The 14245-nt window shown below is 39.3% G+C and overlaps 1 protein-coding gene across 1 annotated transcript in view; it reads left to right on the forward strand.

Annotated features, from left to right (window-relative positions):
* The window catches only part of PRKAG2 (protein kinase AMP-activated non-catalytic subunit gamma 2), a 461370-nt gene that overhangs the window by 24507 nt on the left and 422618 nt on the right, over positions 1 to 14245 (forward strand). The gene's annotated exons all lie outside the window — the stretch shown is intronic.

Below are 14245 nucleotides of genomic sequence, written 5' to 3' on the forward strand. Positions count from 1 at the left end.
CAGCTGCTGTTCACTTTTGGGTCCAGTTTCTATCCTACAAACCTCTACAGGCAAGTGCATTGGAGAGGAAGGGTGAAAGAATGGAAATAAGTATTTATTACATGCCAGACACTTTGCAAACATTATCTCATTTATTCCTCAAAACAACCTTGGAAGGTAGGTGCTATTATTATCTCCATTTTACTGTTGAGGAAACTGAGGCAGAGTGGTTGAATGACTTGCGCTAGTGTCTGAAGGTAGATTTGAACTCGGATCTTCCTGACCTCCAGCCTAGCATGCTGTCTATGCACTGTATCACCAAGCTGCTAAGCCCAGTGCTGCAAGCTTGGGAATATGGAGAGATGTTCCTTATTACTTCTGTGTCTCCTTTTCCTTCCACTCACCTCATGTACGGGGATGTGCGCATGTACGACATGCATGGCCCCTTGGGAATCCATTTTCAGAGTACATGCCGCCTGAGAGATACAGTCTTAGAGGGGGAGTGCTTACTAATTCGGACACAGGTCTTCCCCCAAATCTTTTGGGGAATACTTTGCATACAGATAGGGCAGTTGAGGCCCCAAAAAGTGCCTTAGTGCTGTTGGAAAGCATATGGCTTAACTTGTTGCATATTTCTAATAATAGTCATTTTCTTACTTACTATTGTGGAAACATCATGATGACTAATGTAGATTATTAAAATTGCTGGGAAAATTACCCTACTCTCCGTTGTGCTCGAGTTATGGATTTAGAGTTAGAAGGGGCCTTAGAGGCTGTTTAAATTCAACCTTTTCATTTTACAGCTGAGGAAAAAGGCCTAGAGCAGAGATGAATTACTGCGTATCCCAAGATGATTTTCTCTTTGTTGTCAGGAAAGTTTTAGTACAGATAAAAAAGATCTATTCATTATTTAGAGAAAAGCTCACAGGCATATTGACTACATACTCAAACAATAATTATTTTTCAGCTTTAAAAATTTTTTTTGTTATTCTGAACTGGGCAAGCATTAACCAACATGAGTATTTCCATATACAAAGAATAGAGAAAGGGGATTGCATATGAACCTCCCCCACCATCTCCGTTATTTAAAGCTGACATTTTTTCAAAATTATACAGTGAATATTGGTTTCAAAGCCGTCTTGTTCATCCTTGTTCAACCTCTTTCTGTTATCTTCTGTTCATTTTTTAACAAGGCTGTACTGACCATCTTTGTTGTGTTTTTTCTTTTTTGTGGGGGATATCATCATCATTAATATTCCCCCTTTCCCTCCCAAATTCCCCATCAGTTAACAGCAACAACAAAATTTCATCAACAAATATATTTTTGCTTGTTTTTGCACTTACTTCTTTGTCAGGAAGTAGGAAGTATGCTTCATCATTACTTCTCTGGAATCGAGGTTAGTCATTACATCCATCGGAGTTCTTAAGTCTTTCATTTGTCTTTTCATTGTTTTCCTGGTTCTACTTAAGTTGCTCTGCATCTGTTCATATGAGTCTTTTTAGGTTTCTCTGAATCCAGTCCTTTCATCATTTCTTATGGCATAATAGTGTTCCACTAAATTTATACACCATGATTTCTTCAATCAATTTATGAATTGATGGGTACTCATTTTATTTCTACTTCTTTGCTACAATGGAAAGTGCTGCTTTAAATATTTATATATATCTATATATCTATATCTATATCTATATCTATATCTATATCTATATCTATATCTATATCTATATCTATATATGACTGTTTTTCCATTTTCTTTGAGGTATTAGCCTAGTAGAAACATCATCAAGTCAAAGAATATGTACAATTTAGTGACTCTTTTGGAAAGAGATCTAAATTGCTCTCCAGAATGGCTGGACTAGTTCACAGGTCCAGGTCCATCAAGAATGCACTGATGTGCCTGTCTTCCCATAGCCCTTCCGACAATTGCCATTTTGCTTTTTTGTCAGTCTGATAGGTGTGAGGTAGAAACTCAGACTTTTTACATTTTCCAGCAAGAATTCTTTGAAGTTGCCCGTATCTCCTGATTTTTTTCTGATGTGCCTGCCATCTTTTTCACACAGATTAAAAGAGAATGATATTAGATCTTAAATTTCACTGGCTGGGATGCTTCCTTGTCCACAAACTACTCACCATGCTCTAGATTAATAATATTCTGCTCAAGAGTTCTCATCTTACCCCTTCTCTTCCAGTTACTGGAGTATTAAGGTCTTCTTTATATCCCTTTTGCCTAAATGCAGGATGGACCCTCATCACATCTGCCCCCCCCCCCCCGGAGTATAAGGTAAGGCAAGACTGATCCTACAAATCTCAAGTTTAGGTTAGAGGCGCTTGGGGAGTGGGGGCTGGTTAAGGGAAGTCAAATACATCACTGCACTACCTTAATAGCCTTTCTTGACTTAGTCCCACCTTACCTCCAAACTTCTGAAAATAACTGAGGTGGGTTCAGCTTTAGGTTTAGGCTTAGAGTTTAGTATGATTTCACAAAACAAAGGAAAAGTCTTTTCCCCTGCTGAAAAATAAAGTGTCTTTTCCACACTCAAGAGAATCCTGGAGATGTAGAAGATAAAGGTTGTTGTCTTCATGTTTTTGCTAGAGGCCAGCCCTGTTTACCTTCATCTCTGTGGGGACAAACAGAATCTGTGTCCAAAGCTTAGCAGAGAGTGTTTTTGTAATGATGTGTTAATTTTTTTAAAAATTAAGAATTCGTATATCCGAAGAAGTGTTGTCCTCAAAGTATCCCTTGGTAGGCCATATACCTGGACATTGGGATTCCCACCAGGACTTCAAACTAAATGTGTCCATAATAAAACTTTCTGGTTTTTATTCATATCTGTCCCTTCTTCTGACTTCACTCCTTCTGTTTCTGACGTCATTGTTCACCCATCCAGTACTCCATGTTTGTAACCTTGGAGCTGTTTTTTTTTTTTTAACTTTTTCTTCTCCTTCACCTCTTATAGCCAGTCATTTACTTAAGTCCTGTCAATTTACATGTGGCCCCTCCTCTCTGTTTTTACTACAACCACCTGAAAAGAGAACCTCATTACCACTTACCTGGAATATTTCAGCCCCCTGCCTGGTATTTCTGCATCCACTCTTTTCTTCCCAATTCATCCTTCATACTGTGACCTGATAATAATCTTTCTTCTGCAGAGATCTGGTCATTTCTGTCCTCTGTTCATAAGTTTTAATGGCTCTTTATGGCTTACTGAGCAGAATTCATTGTCATCCGGTTGTTGTCCACAGCTACATTCTTCCATCACCATGCTTTTCTAGCTTTATCTCATTATTTCCTTCTAAGCAGTCCATGTTCCAACCAGACTGGACCACGCTGAGCCTCAAATACTATGTCTCCATGCTTTTGCTCATGCTGGGCCTGCACTATCCTTCTTTTTCCTCTTCATCTGTCGAATCCCTCTTCATCCTTTAAAGCCCGGCTTAGATGCCACCTCATTGACAAATCCTTCCCTGATTTGGTAATGACCTTCAGACCTCACTTAGGATTTTATAATGATTGGCCCCCATCAGACTTCTCTTCCTTTCTGTTTTGCAACTTCCTACCTTGAGAAGCAGCCTGACATGGTGGAAAGAGGGTCGAACTTGACCTTAGGAGAAGTGGGTTTGAATCCCAAATCACATACTTCTAAGCTGTATGACCATGGGTGATCCACCCCCATTATAACTTCATTTTCCTCTTCAGCAAAATGGAGTTAATGGTGCTTGAATTAATGTACGTTGCATAACTGCTACTTTGCAGCTTCAAAACACTATAGAAGTGTGAGATATTGTTAGGGATAGCACTGGACCTGTGATTTCATGAGGAGGGGGAGCTTCCAGGTGAAGACACTCACTTTCCAGGGCATGTCAGCACCTTTTCTGACACAGTCTATCAACTAGAACACAAAATGTTTGTGTGCCTTTCTCATTGTATATCAGGAGCAGCACTTGAACGCAGGTCTTCTTGGCTTTAAGGGTAGCTCTGTATCCTTTAAGCCATAGAGACCCCTTGAGATAATAGCGTGGTAGAATATTGTGTATTAGCACTATTTATGATGTCATCTCCTTACTAGTCTAATGGTTTTGTCTTATTTAAACTTTGTATCTCCACCTGGACTCCAGCACAGTGCTTTCTCTCTCTATCTGTGCACAGTAGGCACTTCACATAATTTTTGCCACGGCTGTTCTTTCAGTGATGCTGTTGTTTCTTGGAACCTCTTCGAGCTCCTCAAAACTTCTTTCAGGGCCAGTTTCAGAGCTGCCCGAGGTAAGCAGTCTTCTTACTTTATAATTGTACCTTTAAACCAAAATTTAAAAGCTGCTGTTGCCCACTGGATCACTCACTTATTTACCATATTCACCAGCCTTAGATGCTAGTAATGTGTGGCTATTTCTTAAAAAAAAAAATTAATTCATCTTCAAAGGGTAAAGATTTGCCTTGGGAGAGGGCACTGGACTTGAAATCAGGAGGGACCTGGGTTTGAATCCCACCTCTAACACTTGTTAAGTGAGTGACCCAGGGCAAGTTACTTAATTTTCCTGAGCCTCAGTTCACTTATCTATAAAATGGGCAAAAGGATACCTGTTGTACCTAGCCCCCAGGATTGTTGCGAGGGTCAAATGAGAAGACGTATGCCAAGTGCTTTATAAATTTTAAAGTGCCATATAAAAGTCAGTTATTATTTTCATTGTTATTGAATGCATTCATAAGAATATCATCTCTCTAGACTCTGAAGACAGTTCTAAAAGATGGGTTTCCAAAATGGCTTAGAATAGCAGCAATATTGTCATAGTAAATATCTAGCCTCACTTGGGTATATATTGGTGAATTTATTGCAGAAATATGTCATATTACCTTGTAGCAGAAACCAGCAGGAGCCATGTATATATCTTAGGCAAGTCTTGAAAATTGGCGAAGAGGAGGGTAGAACAGTTTTTAAAAATTTGTACCTCCTTTTCATCTTTCTGGTGGCTTTGTCCCTTGAACAGTTTTAGTCTTCGCTATAACACACATGATTTGTGTCATCACAAAACTCGCACCGCAGAGAGTGACGTTTTCTTTCATTAAAATATCTTTTATTTACAAAGTCGTATTAAAAAGTCCCTTCTTACCAACTATGTGTTCTTGTGCCTCCTTGATTCCTCATGTTCCATATTCCTCATCAGGAATATGTACCCTCAAATGGCTCTTTGGTTTCAGCCATGTGGGTATTACCTCAAGATATCGATCCATCCCTACCTGTTCATCTTGTCTGTGCCCTCCCGTGTGTTCTCCAGAAGAGGATCCACCCAACATGACAGGGACCTTTTCTGATTTCTTTTGTCCACTAGTGAAGCGTACAGGCTGCTCAGTGGTTATTCTCGCCTGTTATCATACAAACAGCCTATCTTCATTTTTCAACCCATTTATCGGTATGTATAATTCACGCATAATTTTTTGGGAGCTTGTCTTTTAACTTCCATGCTGTAGGGAACCCCTTCAACCAGTAAGAGTGGCCACCTATGCAGCAACTGATAATCGCTGAGAATTGCCTGGGGCCACTGAGAAGCTGAGTGATTTGTCCAGGGTCTCATAGCCAGCCTGTGTCAGAGGCAGGATTTGAACCCAGGTTTTCCTGACCCTGAGGCCTCCTTTTGGCATCCTAAGCCATGTTGTCTCTTTCACATCAAGAGCTTTTTCAGAGGAACTTCTGGAAAAAAAAATGATGAGGTTTTGAAACTCCACAGAGGTTCAGCCCAGAGAGTGACTTAAATCCTGACATATTAGATTAGTTACTTTGAGGCTCTGGAGGGCTCAGACAGGTCATACAGAAGGGAGAGTTTAAACAGTTTTTCTCTTTAGACCGGTTCTGTTGGTGTGGCCGTCAGGATCATTCCAGGTCTTAAAAAGAACACATTGCCTTTTCTTCTTTCCTTTCTTTGAAGTCTCCAGATAATTTTTACATACTCTCCTCTGGTTGTATAGAAACAACTTCAGGTTCACTTTGAGCAATTCTTGTCTACCACCTTATCAGGTGAGTGCTTCTTGGTGATTTAGTCAGTCAGCCAATAGACATTTATTAAGCACTTACGGTTTCTTACACCTGGAAGAGAGTTATGGCTGGATCTCCCCATTTTTTCTCGCTGCTTCTCTTTTTCATTTTGAATTCATTGAGAATTCTTGCAAAGAAACTAGAATTCAGTCCAATAAACATTTATTATCTCTTGCCATTCAGTTAAATTCATCCATTTATGAGTTAGAAAATAGTTCTGAGGGTAGCAATTAGAAGGAATTCAATCTGTGCTACTAAGTGCAGATTGATGTAAGAGACAAAAATGAGTACATGATTTGGACATAAAAGATGGCATCATAAGCAAATTAGGAGAGCATGGAAAAAAAATACCTGTTAGATATATGGATAAGGGAAGATTTGGGGACCAAACAAGAGATAGAGAAGATTTGAGAAGTGCAAAATAAAACAGCATTCCTTCATGCCTATCAGATTGGTTAATATGACAGAAAAGGAAAATGATAAATGCTGGAGGAAATGTGGAAAAATAGGGATACTGATGCCCTGTTGGTGGAGTTGTGAACTGGTCCAACCGTTCTGGAAAATAATTTGGAACTATGCCAAAAGGGCTATAAGATTGTCTGTATGCTTAGACTCAGCAATACCACTACTAGGTCTTTGGGATACCCAAAGAGATCAGAGAAAAAGGAAAAAGATCTATATGTATAAAAATAGTTTTAGCAGTGCTTTATATAGTGGCAAAGATTGGAAATTATGGAGCTACCCATCAGTTGGGGAATGGCTAAACAAGTTGTGGTATATGTTTATGATGGAATACTATTGTGCTATAAGAAATGTTGAGCAGGGTGGTTCTAGAAAAACCTGGGAAGTCTTATGTGAACTAAAGCATAGTGAGGTGAGCAGAACTGGGGAACGTTGTATAGAGTAACAGTAATATTGTAACACTGATCAGCTGTGAGAGACTTAGCTACTCTGATCAATACAGTGATCCAGAGTAATTCCAAAGGACTTTTTTTTTTGTTGTTAGGCAGTTGGAGTTAAGTGACTTGCCCCAGGGTCACACAGCTAGTAAGTGTCAAGTGTTTGGTCTGAGGTCAAATTTGAACTCAGGTCCTCCTGACTCCAGGGCCGGTGCTCTATCCACTGGGCCACCTAGCTGCCCCTATAAAGAACACTTAATGAAAAATGTCATCTACCTCCAGAGAGAGAATTGATGAACTCTAAGTGCAGATTGATGCTTTTTTTTTTCATTTTCTTTATCTTTTTTCTCACATGGCTTCACTCTATAATGAGTATCATTGCTGGCCTTCTCAATGGGTGAAGGAGGGGCTAAAGGGAGGGAGAGAATTTGGAACTCAAAATTTTAAAAATGAACGTTAAAAAAGAAACATAGAGACATAATGGGGCTAGCCAACTGAGCCAGAATCCTGGAGAAGGCTGAAGAGTATAAGGTCACGGGCAAAGGTTGTCAGTTCTATTCAACATTTATTAAGCATTTATCATGTACAGGACCTTTGCTTTAGTGTGGAGAAGGGCTGTCTCCTCCTTTAAGACAGGAGGAAAGAAGAGGTTGATTAAATTGAGAGATTGTGAAGGGAGCTTGGGGGCAAGCTAGCCAGATATACGCTTGGACAGAGGAACTGGGAACTGGGTTGGGTTTCTGTTGTGGGCCATATGGAAACTGGGGGAATACAATCTAACTTAGAGCTTCTTGAATAGGAACAACTGGATTCCATGAGTAGTGGGGATTGCCTTTTGAGAGAATGGTGTCTAGATAAATTTATCTCTAAAATTCCATGACACTAAGCGAAGAACTCTGAGGAAAAAATACTGAGTCTGTGTAGTGGTTTGACTTTCCTGAGCTCCCAGGGAAGGGCTTCTATGTATATCTGTTGGAATTTCATTAATATCTTCTGTGTAGTCTATGTGTTAGATGGTAATTGACGATAAACAAAAGGCACCTCAGCAGGAGAGAGAGAAAATAGCTCTAGGGGTAGCAATTAGAGGGAAATCAGGCTTCCAGAACACTGGCAAAGAAAATGTTTTAGTAGAAGACTAGAGACTTAACAAGGAGAGATTTCTCATATAGAGGGAAAGGGAGAATACAGATTTCTTTAAAAAACTAGGAAAAAAGGGGCAGCTAGGTGGCGCAGTGGATAGAGGTCCGGACTTGGAGTCAGGAGGACCTGAGTTCAAATGCGAGCTCAGACACATAACACTCACTAGCTGTGTGGCCCTGGGCAAGTCACATTGCCCCATTAAAAAAAAAACCTAGGAAAAAGGGAACTTGGATTGAAGAGAGATTGGTTCAGGATAGCCAAAAAGAATTATCCAGACCAAGGTGAGTCAATTTGAACTGTCTCCTAGGCTGAATTCGATTCAGTTCAACTCTTCAGTTCAACAGACATTTAATACCATGTGCAAGGCATTGTTCCAGGGGCAGGTAGGTGGCGCAGTGGGTAGAGCACTGGTCCTGAATTCAAGAGGACCTGAGTTCAAATCTAGCCTCAGACACATAACACTAGCTGTGTGACCCCAGGCAAGTCACTTAACCCCATTGCCTAGCCAAAAAAAAAAAAGACATTGTTCCAGGTGTTGGAGATACAGAGATGCCCTAATCCCAAGGACAGTCTACCTGCCTTCAAGGTGCTTATAGTCCAGTAGGGTGATAAGAATGTACAGGAATAAATATGATGCCTGGCTGATGTGGTAAGGTCGAAGAAAAGATCCAGATAAGTCCTATAAGAAAATTTGAGGAGGGAGAGAGAACACTTTTAAATGCAGTTGAGGGGATAGGTATCAGGAAGTACTTCATGGAGGAGGTGTCAGTCACAAACGCAATCTATTCCAGGGATATAACTGCATGGAGGCAGGAAAGGGGAGATTGGGGAATAGAAGTAGGACAGTTTGGCTGCAATATAGAGTGTATGAAAGGGAGCAGAGTGAGATGAAGTCAGAGCTAGTCTGTGGAGGATCTAAGTGCCAGGCCATGGAGGTGATAGTTTATCTCATGACCAGTAGGGAGGCATTGAAGGTTTTTAACTGTGGTAGGAAGGGTTTCATTGTTAGACTTTTGGTCATGGCTCCCCAGTGTCCCTCTGTGCCCTTTCTTCTATCAGTTTATTAATTATAGTAGAGCACTTATTACACTCAGAGTGATTAGCCTGAGAGGTTGCTATGGGGAGGACTTGTGGGGAGGAAGATAGGACATAACAGGGAGGAGAAAATTCCAAATTTGGTACCATAATAATAATACTTTATATTTATCTGATATTTTATAATTTCTTCATACACATTACTTTACTTTGCTGTCTAAGAACCTGCTAGCAAGGCACAGCAGATAATAACTATCCTTAATTTATAGATGAGAAAGTCATTTCAGAAAAGTTACATGACTTTCCTAGAGTCATATGCTAGTAGGTAGCAAAGAGTATACTAGAATTGAGATCTTTTGATTTCTAATCCAGTGTTCTTTCTTTTTTGTTTTCAAATAAATGTTTTGTTGATGCTTTTTTTACATTGGTTTCACTTCCCAATAACAAACTAAAATATTATTCATGTCTGACTGTGGGTGCCTCATTCCACACCTATAATCTACTACTTCTTTGCCAAGAGGAAGGAGGTATTTATGCTTTCAGTCCTCTAAAATTAAAATTGGTCACTGTGTTGATCAAAGGTAATGTCTTTCAGTGTTGTTTTTCCTTTATGTTATTGTGTAAATCTTTCTCTTGGTTCTGCTTATTTTGCCTGCATCAGTTCGTAGTTCATCTTCCTAGGTTTCTTTGAGTTCTTCATATGCAGTATTTTTTTATCCAGTAGTCTTTCCACTACACCACACTTTCTCTTTCCTTCTCTGTCTTCCTTTCTTTCTTTCTTCCTTTCTTTCTTCCTTTCTTTCTTTCTTTCTTTCTTTCTTTCTTCCTTCCTTCCTTCCTTCCTTTCTCTCTCTCTCTCTCTTCCTGCCTTCCTGCCTTCCTTCCTCCTCCTCCTCCATCAGTCAAGTTTATGGACTCCTGGTTTAGAACCTCTGCTTTTGACTGTCTGGGTTCATATCCTATTCGTCTGCCACGTTGGGCATGTTACTCTCTGGGCCTGTTTTCTCATATGTAAAATGAAGGGGTTGGAAATAAATGATCATTTAGATCCTTTCCAACTTGAAATCTTATAATCTTGTGGAGTCCACATTCTTTATAACCAGTAACTCAACCCAGTTTCCTTATTACTTGCCTTTGGACAAAGCTGCACCTCACCCCTTCCATCTTCCTTATTACCCAATCCCCTCCACTTCCACCCATCCACTGGTATTGCAGAGTTTTTGCCCTGTGAAATCATACTGATCTTCCAAAGTTACTTGGGGATGAGGGTGGGGTAGAGTGGGGGCTGGAGGGTGGGAGGAGATCTGTCTGAGAACAATGAAAACCATCTTAGCCAGACATTTCCACTAATCATTGCTATGGATTGAGTTGCAGAAGCCTGAGCAGTTAGGCAAATGGAGACATGTTTAGGGTGGAAATGATAGTATAAAAAGAAATCTACCCTGTGCAAGCAGGCCTGCTGGTCATTGAACTGACATGCCATGGAAGGTCAGTCTTGGGACAATTGTCTGCTTGGTTCAGGTGTAATTGAATAAGTTGGAAAGTTCTGGGCTCTTGAGTCCCAGGATTTTAATTCCCAATCTTGACTAGACTATAGACTATAGAGAGTATAGAAGAAAGATTGCATCAAAACTCATAATTTAGCTTTTAAGTTAACAGTTTTGGTGAGAAAACAGTTCTGGGAGCTTAAAGTCTTCAGGGCCACCTTATCTTGGACAAAAAGCTTACTTTGGAAAAGTCATTTCACCTGTTTTTTTCCCCCTGCAGGATGGAATTTACCAGTTCAATTTGTAGTATCACATAGAATGCTGGATTGGGAGTTATGAAGACCTCGGTTTGAATCTGTCTTGTGACACTTACTAGCTTTGTGATTATGGGCATAATTACTTAGCTTCTCTGAGCTTCAGTTTCCTCATTTATAAGATGGGGTTATTGGTGCCTACTTCACATTTAGTATCAGTTTCATTAGATTGTAAGTTCCTTGAGGGCAGGCACTGTCTTTTGTCTCTTTTTGTATCCCATCACTTAGCATACTGCCTGGCACAGAGTAGGCTATTAATATATGTTTTTGATTGATTGATTTTGCTTTTTATCCTTTTATGTACGTAACTTTTCCATCTAACTGTATTTCTAAAGTGTCTGAGACTTACACTATTCTTTCCATAGGACCTAGTATAGTCCTTTAGGCAGAGTTGGGTGTTTAATAAAAGTGTTTGTTATTGATGCTGCTACTAATGATAAAAATGGAAATACCAAATGGAAACATGGCAACAGAGAACCATGGATTTCGATCTGAAAGCAATTTCATAGATCATCTAGTCTGCCTCATTCATTTTACAGAGGAGGAAACTGAGTCTCAAGAGATTAAATGCCTCGTCCAAGGTCACACAAGTATAACTTAGACAATGTTTTGGCTTCAAATGGATCAGAATAATCTAGCTCAGAATGGTCTGTTGTAAATCAGAAATACTTTCAAGTCCAGTGAAAGCCATAATGACTCAGAGGGAACGCCATCAGCAAGGCATTAACTTGTTGGTTCTGGAATAATGATGATGTTGATGATGATGATGATGATAATGATAATACGTATTTGTTTGCATTGTACACATGACAGGACACTTCATGTTCTGTATATTATTTCATATGAGCCTTGAAACAGTCCTATGAGGTAAGTAGAGCAGGTGTTCTTTTCCCTATTTTACAGAACAGGAAACTGAGACTTGGCTTGTCCAGCATTACAAAGGTATTAGTGGCAAAGCTGCAGTTAGAACATGTGTTTTTTGTTTTTTTTTTTTTTTACTGTAGCACATGGCTCAGGGAAGTGCTAATTGTTAGGAAAGGTAATAAACATGATCATGCTGGTACATTTGTTTCCCCAGATCTTCCCTTAGAAAGATACTTTGGCTATTTGCTTAAGCTAATTAAATTATAGCCGCACCTTCAGTATTCTAGTAGACTTTAAATAACCATGTAATTGTAGATTTGATTGAAAAAACAATGATAAAAGAGTGTGGCACCTAGATAGACTTTATGAATCAGCAGAGGGTAGAAGAAAGACAGAATCATTTAGCTAAGAGGCTAGGGGTCATGCTATCAGGTTTGACCACTCTTGAGAATCACAGGAGTCCCACCTGCTGATTTTGAAGTGAGTGGGAAACTAAACTGTTCAGGATATAAATGGGACATGCTTACCTTCCATTTTGTTAAAAACAACATCAGAAACAAGTTATTTCTAAATCACCCTTGATAAGAAGACATTTGTACAGTCTTTCTTGGCCTTACATTCTCCTTGTTTGCCTTCTCTTACCTTCTAGAAATTCTTCCTCATTTCTAACATATTACTCCTATTATATAAGCTGGTTTTGTGGGGTCGTATTCTTAGTTGAATTGGAGAATGGGTGCCTGCTAAGAAGGAAAGCACACCCCTTAGGGGATACACACATATATATGTAATATATGTGTAGGTATGTGTACATATATGTGTATATGTATATGCATTTGCACACACATATATGTATACACACACCCTACATAATGCTTTGAAACTACTCTCTTAGCCTTGATTGTCACTTGTAGGCAGGGTCCCCAAAGAGTTACTACTGTATTCCCTCAGATCTCTAGCATTATTCACAAGGTCTGAAGGGGTGTGTGATACACAGATCTATATACACACATATGCACAAATATACTTGTATATATGATATGTATATGTATATATTGTATATATATATGATATATATATGTTACATATATCTATATGTTATATACATATAGGCATATACACGCACATACATATACACACGTATATATACCATTTGTAAAGGTGAGGGTTTATTAATTACCCCTCCCTATTTAAGGTTATTGAAAAGATGCTGTGCCCTGATAACCTTTGAAAAGTACTTAGAGACCATTGCATGGGAAGTGTGAATTAGCAGAGGAAACCAGGTAACCCTCTGTGTATCAGCTATGTATAATATATTGATTTAGTTCTAGAATGGAGGGATTTGAGTGAGTGGCAAGCCAAGAGGGAGTCACTGAGGAATCATTTGGGGTGGAGGAGAGTAGTTTGACCTCAGCCTTGATCTCTCCTTTCTCTTCCTCCCCCTCTTCCCCTCCCCAAACCTGGGATGGAAGAAGAACTTTTGAACTTGAAGGGTGAGGAGGGTTTGGACTTTCTGTTTTCCCATTAGCATCCTAGCATCATCCCCCAGCAGCAACTGACAGAAGTGTCTGTATTGGGAAACAAGAATAACTTGGACATTTGAAGGAAAGCAGATTCAGTGCTCTAGAAGGAGTCTAGTAGGAAAGCCACACTATACCTAGGGGGAATATCTCGAGGATTCTAGCAAAAGAAGGAGCTATGAATTCTCCCTGTGCCACATATTTTTTGTAAGCTTGAGTCCACTTTCCCCTGGACTCTGTATGTACTAATTAGAGAGTGTCACAGATGTTTTTGGAGGCAAGAGAATGTTTTGTATCAGTTATACTACTATAGTAAATAACCCATTTTAAAAAGCTGATTGTGAGACTAACTGATATCACCCATCATTTTCCCTTTGAGTTACCTTTGTCAATCTTAGGAGTGTGAAGTAGCATCTTTGGGTTGTTAAATTTTCATTTTTTTAGGTTGAGAATTATTTGAAGCGTTTTTACAAGTGTTTTTCCATAGCTTGGATTTTTTTCCTTTGAAAACTAAAACCATATCCTTTTCCTGTCCTGGGACCATTTATCAACTCTTGTTCTTATAAATTTGAATTAGTTTCCTTATGTATCTTAGATATGAGACCTTCATCAAAGAAACTTGCTGCAAAGATTTCCAACTGTTGATGGTTATTTTGACCGCGTTGGTTTTCTTTGTACTAAAGCACCTGACCACTCAGTACTGAACTTGGAGTTAGGATGACAGGGATTTCTTGAGTTCATTCAAATTCTACCTTAGTTGTTTACTTGCTCTGTGGCCCTGCACAAATCACTTAAGCCCTCTTAGCCTCAATTTCCTCATCTGTAAAATGAGAATAACATTAATATCTACCCCAGAGGGTGGTTGTGAATATCCGATGAGATCATATATGTAATGTGCTATATAAAATTTAACTACAGTTAATTTTATGTGATCCAAATTGTCCATTTTCTCTTCCATGATCCTCTCCATCCCTTGTTTGCTC

Source organism: Phascolarctos cinereus, unplaced genomic scaffold (assembly GCF_003287225.1).
Source record: "Phascolarctos cinereus isolate Bilbo 61053 unplaced genomic scaffold, phaCin_HiC Scaffold_1;HRSCAF=81, whole genome shotgun sequence".
NCBI lineage: Eukaryota > Metazoa > Chordata > Mammalia > Diprotodontia > Phascolarctidae > Phascolarctos > Phascolarctos cinereus.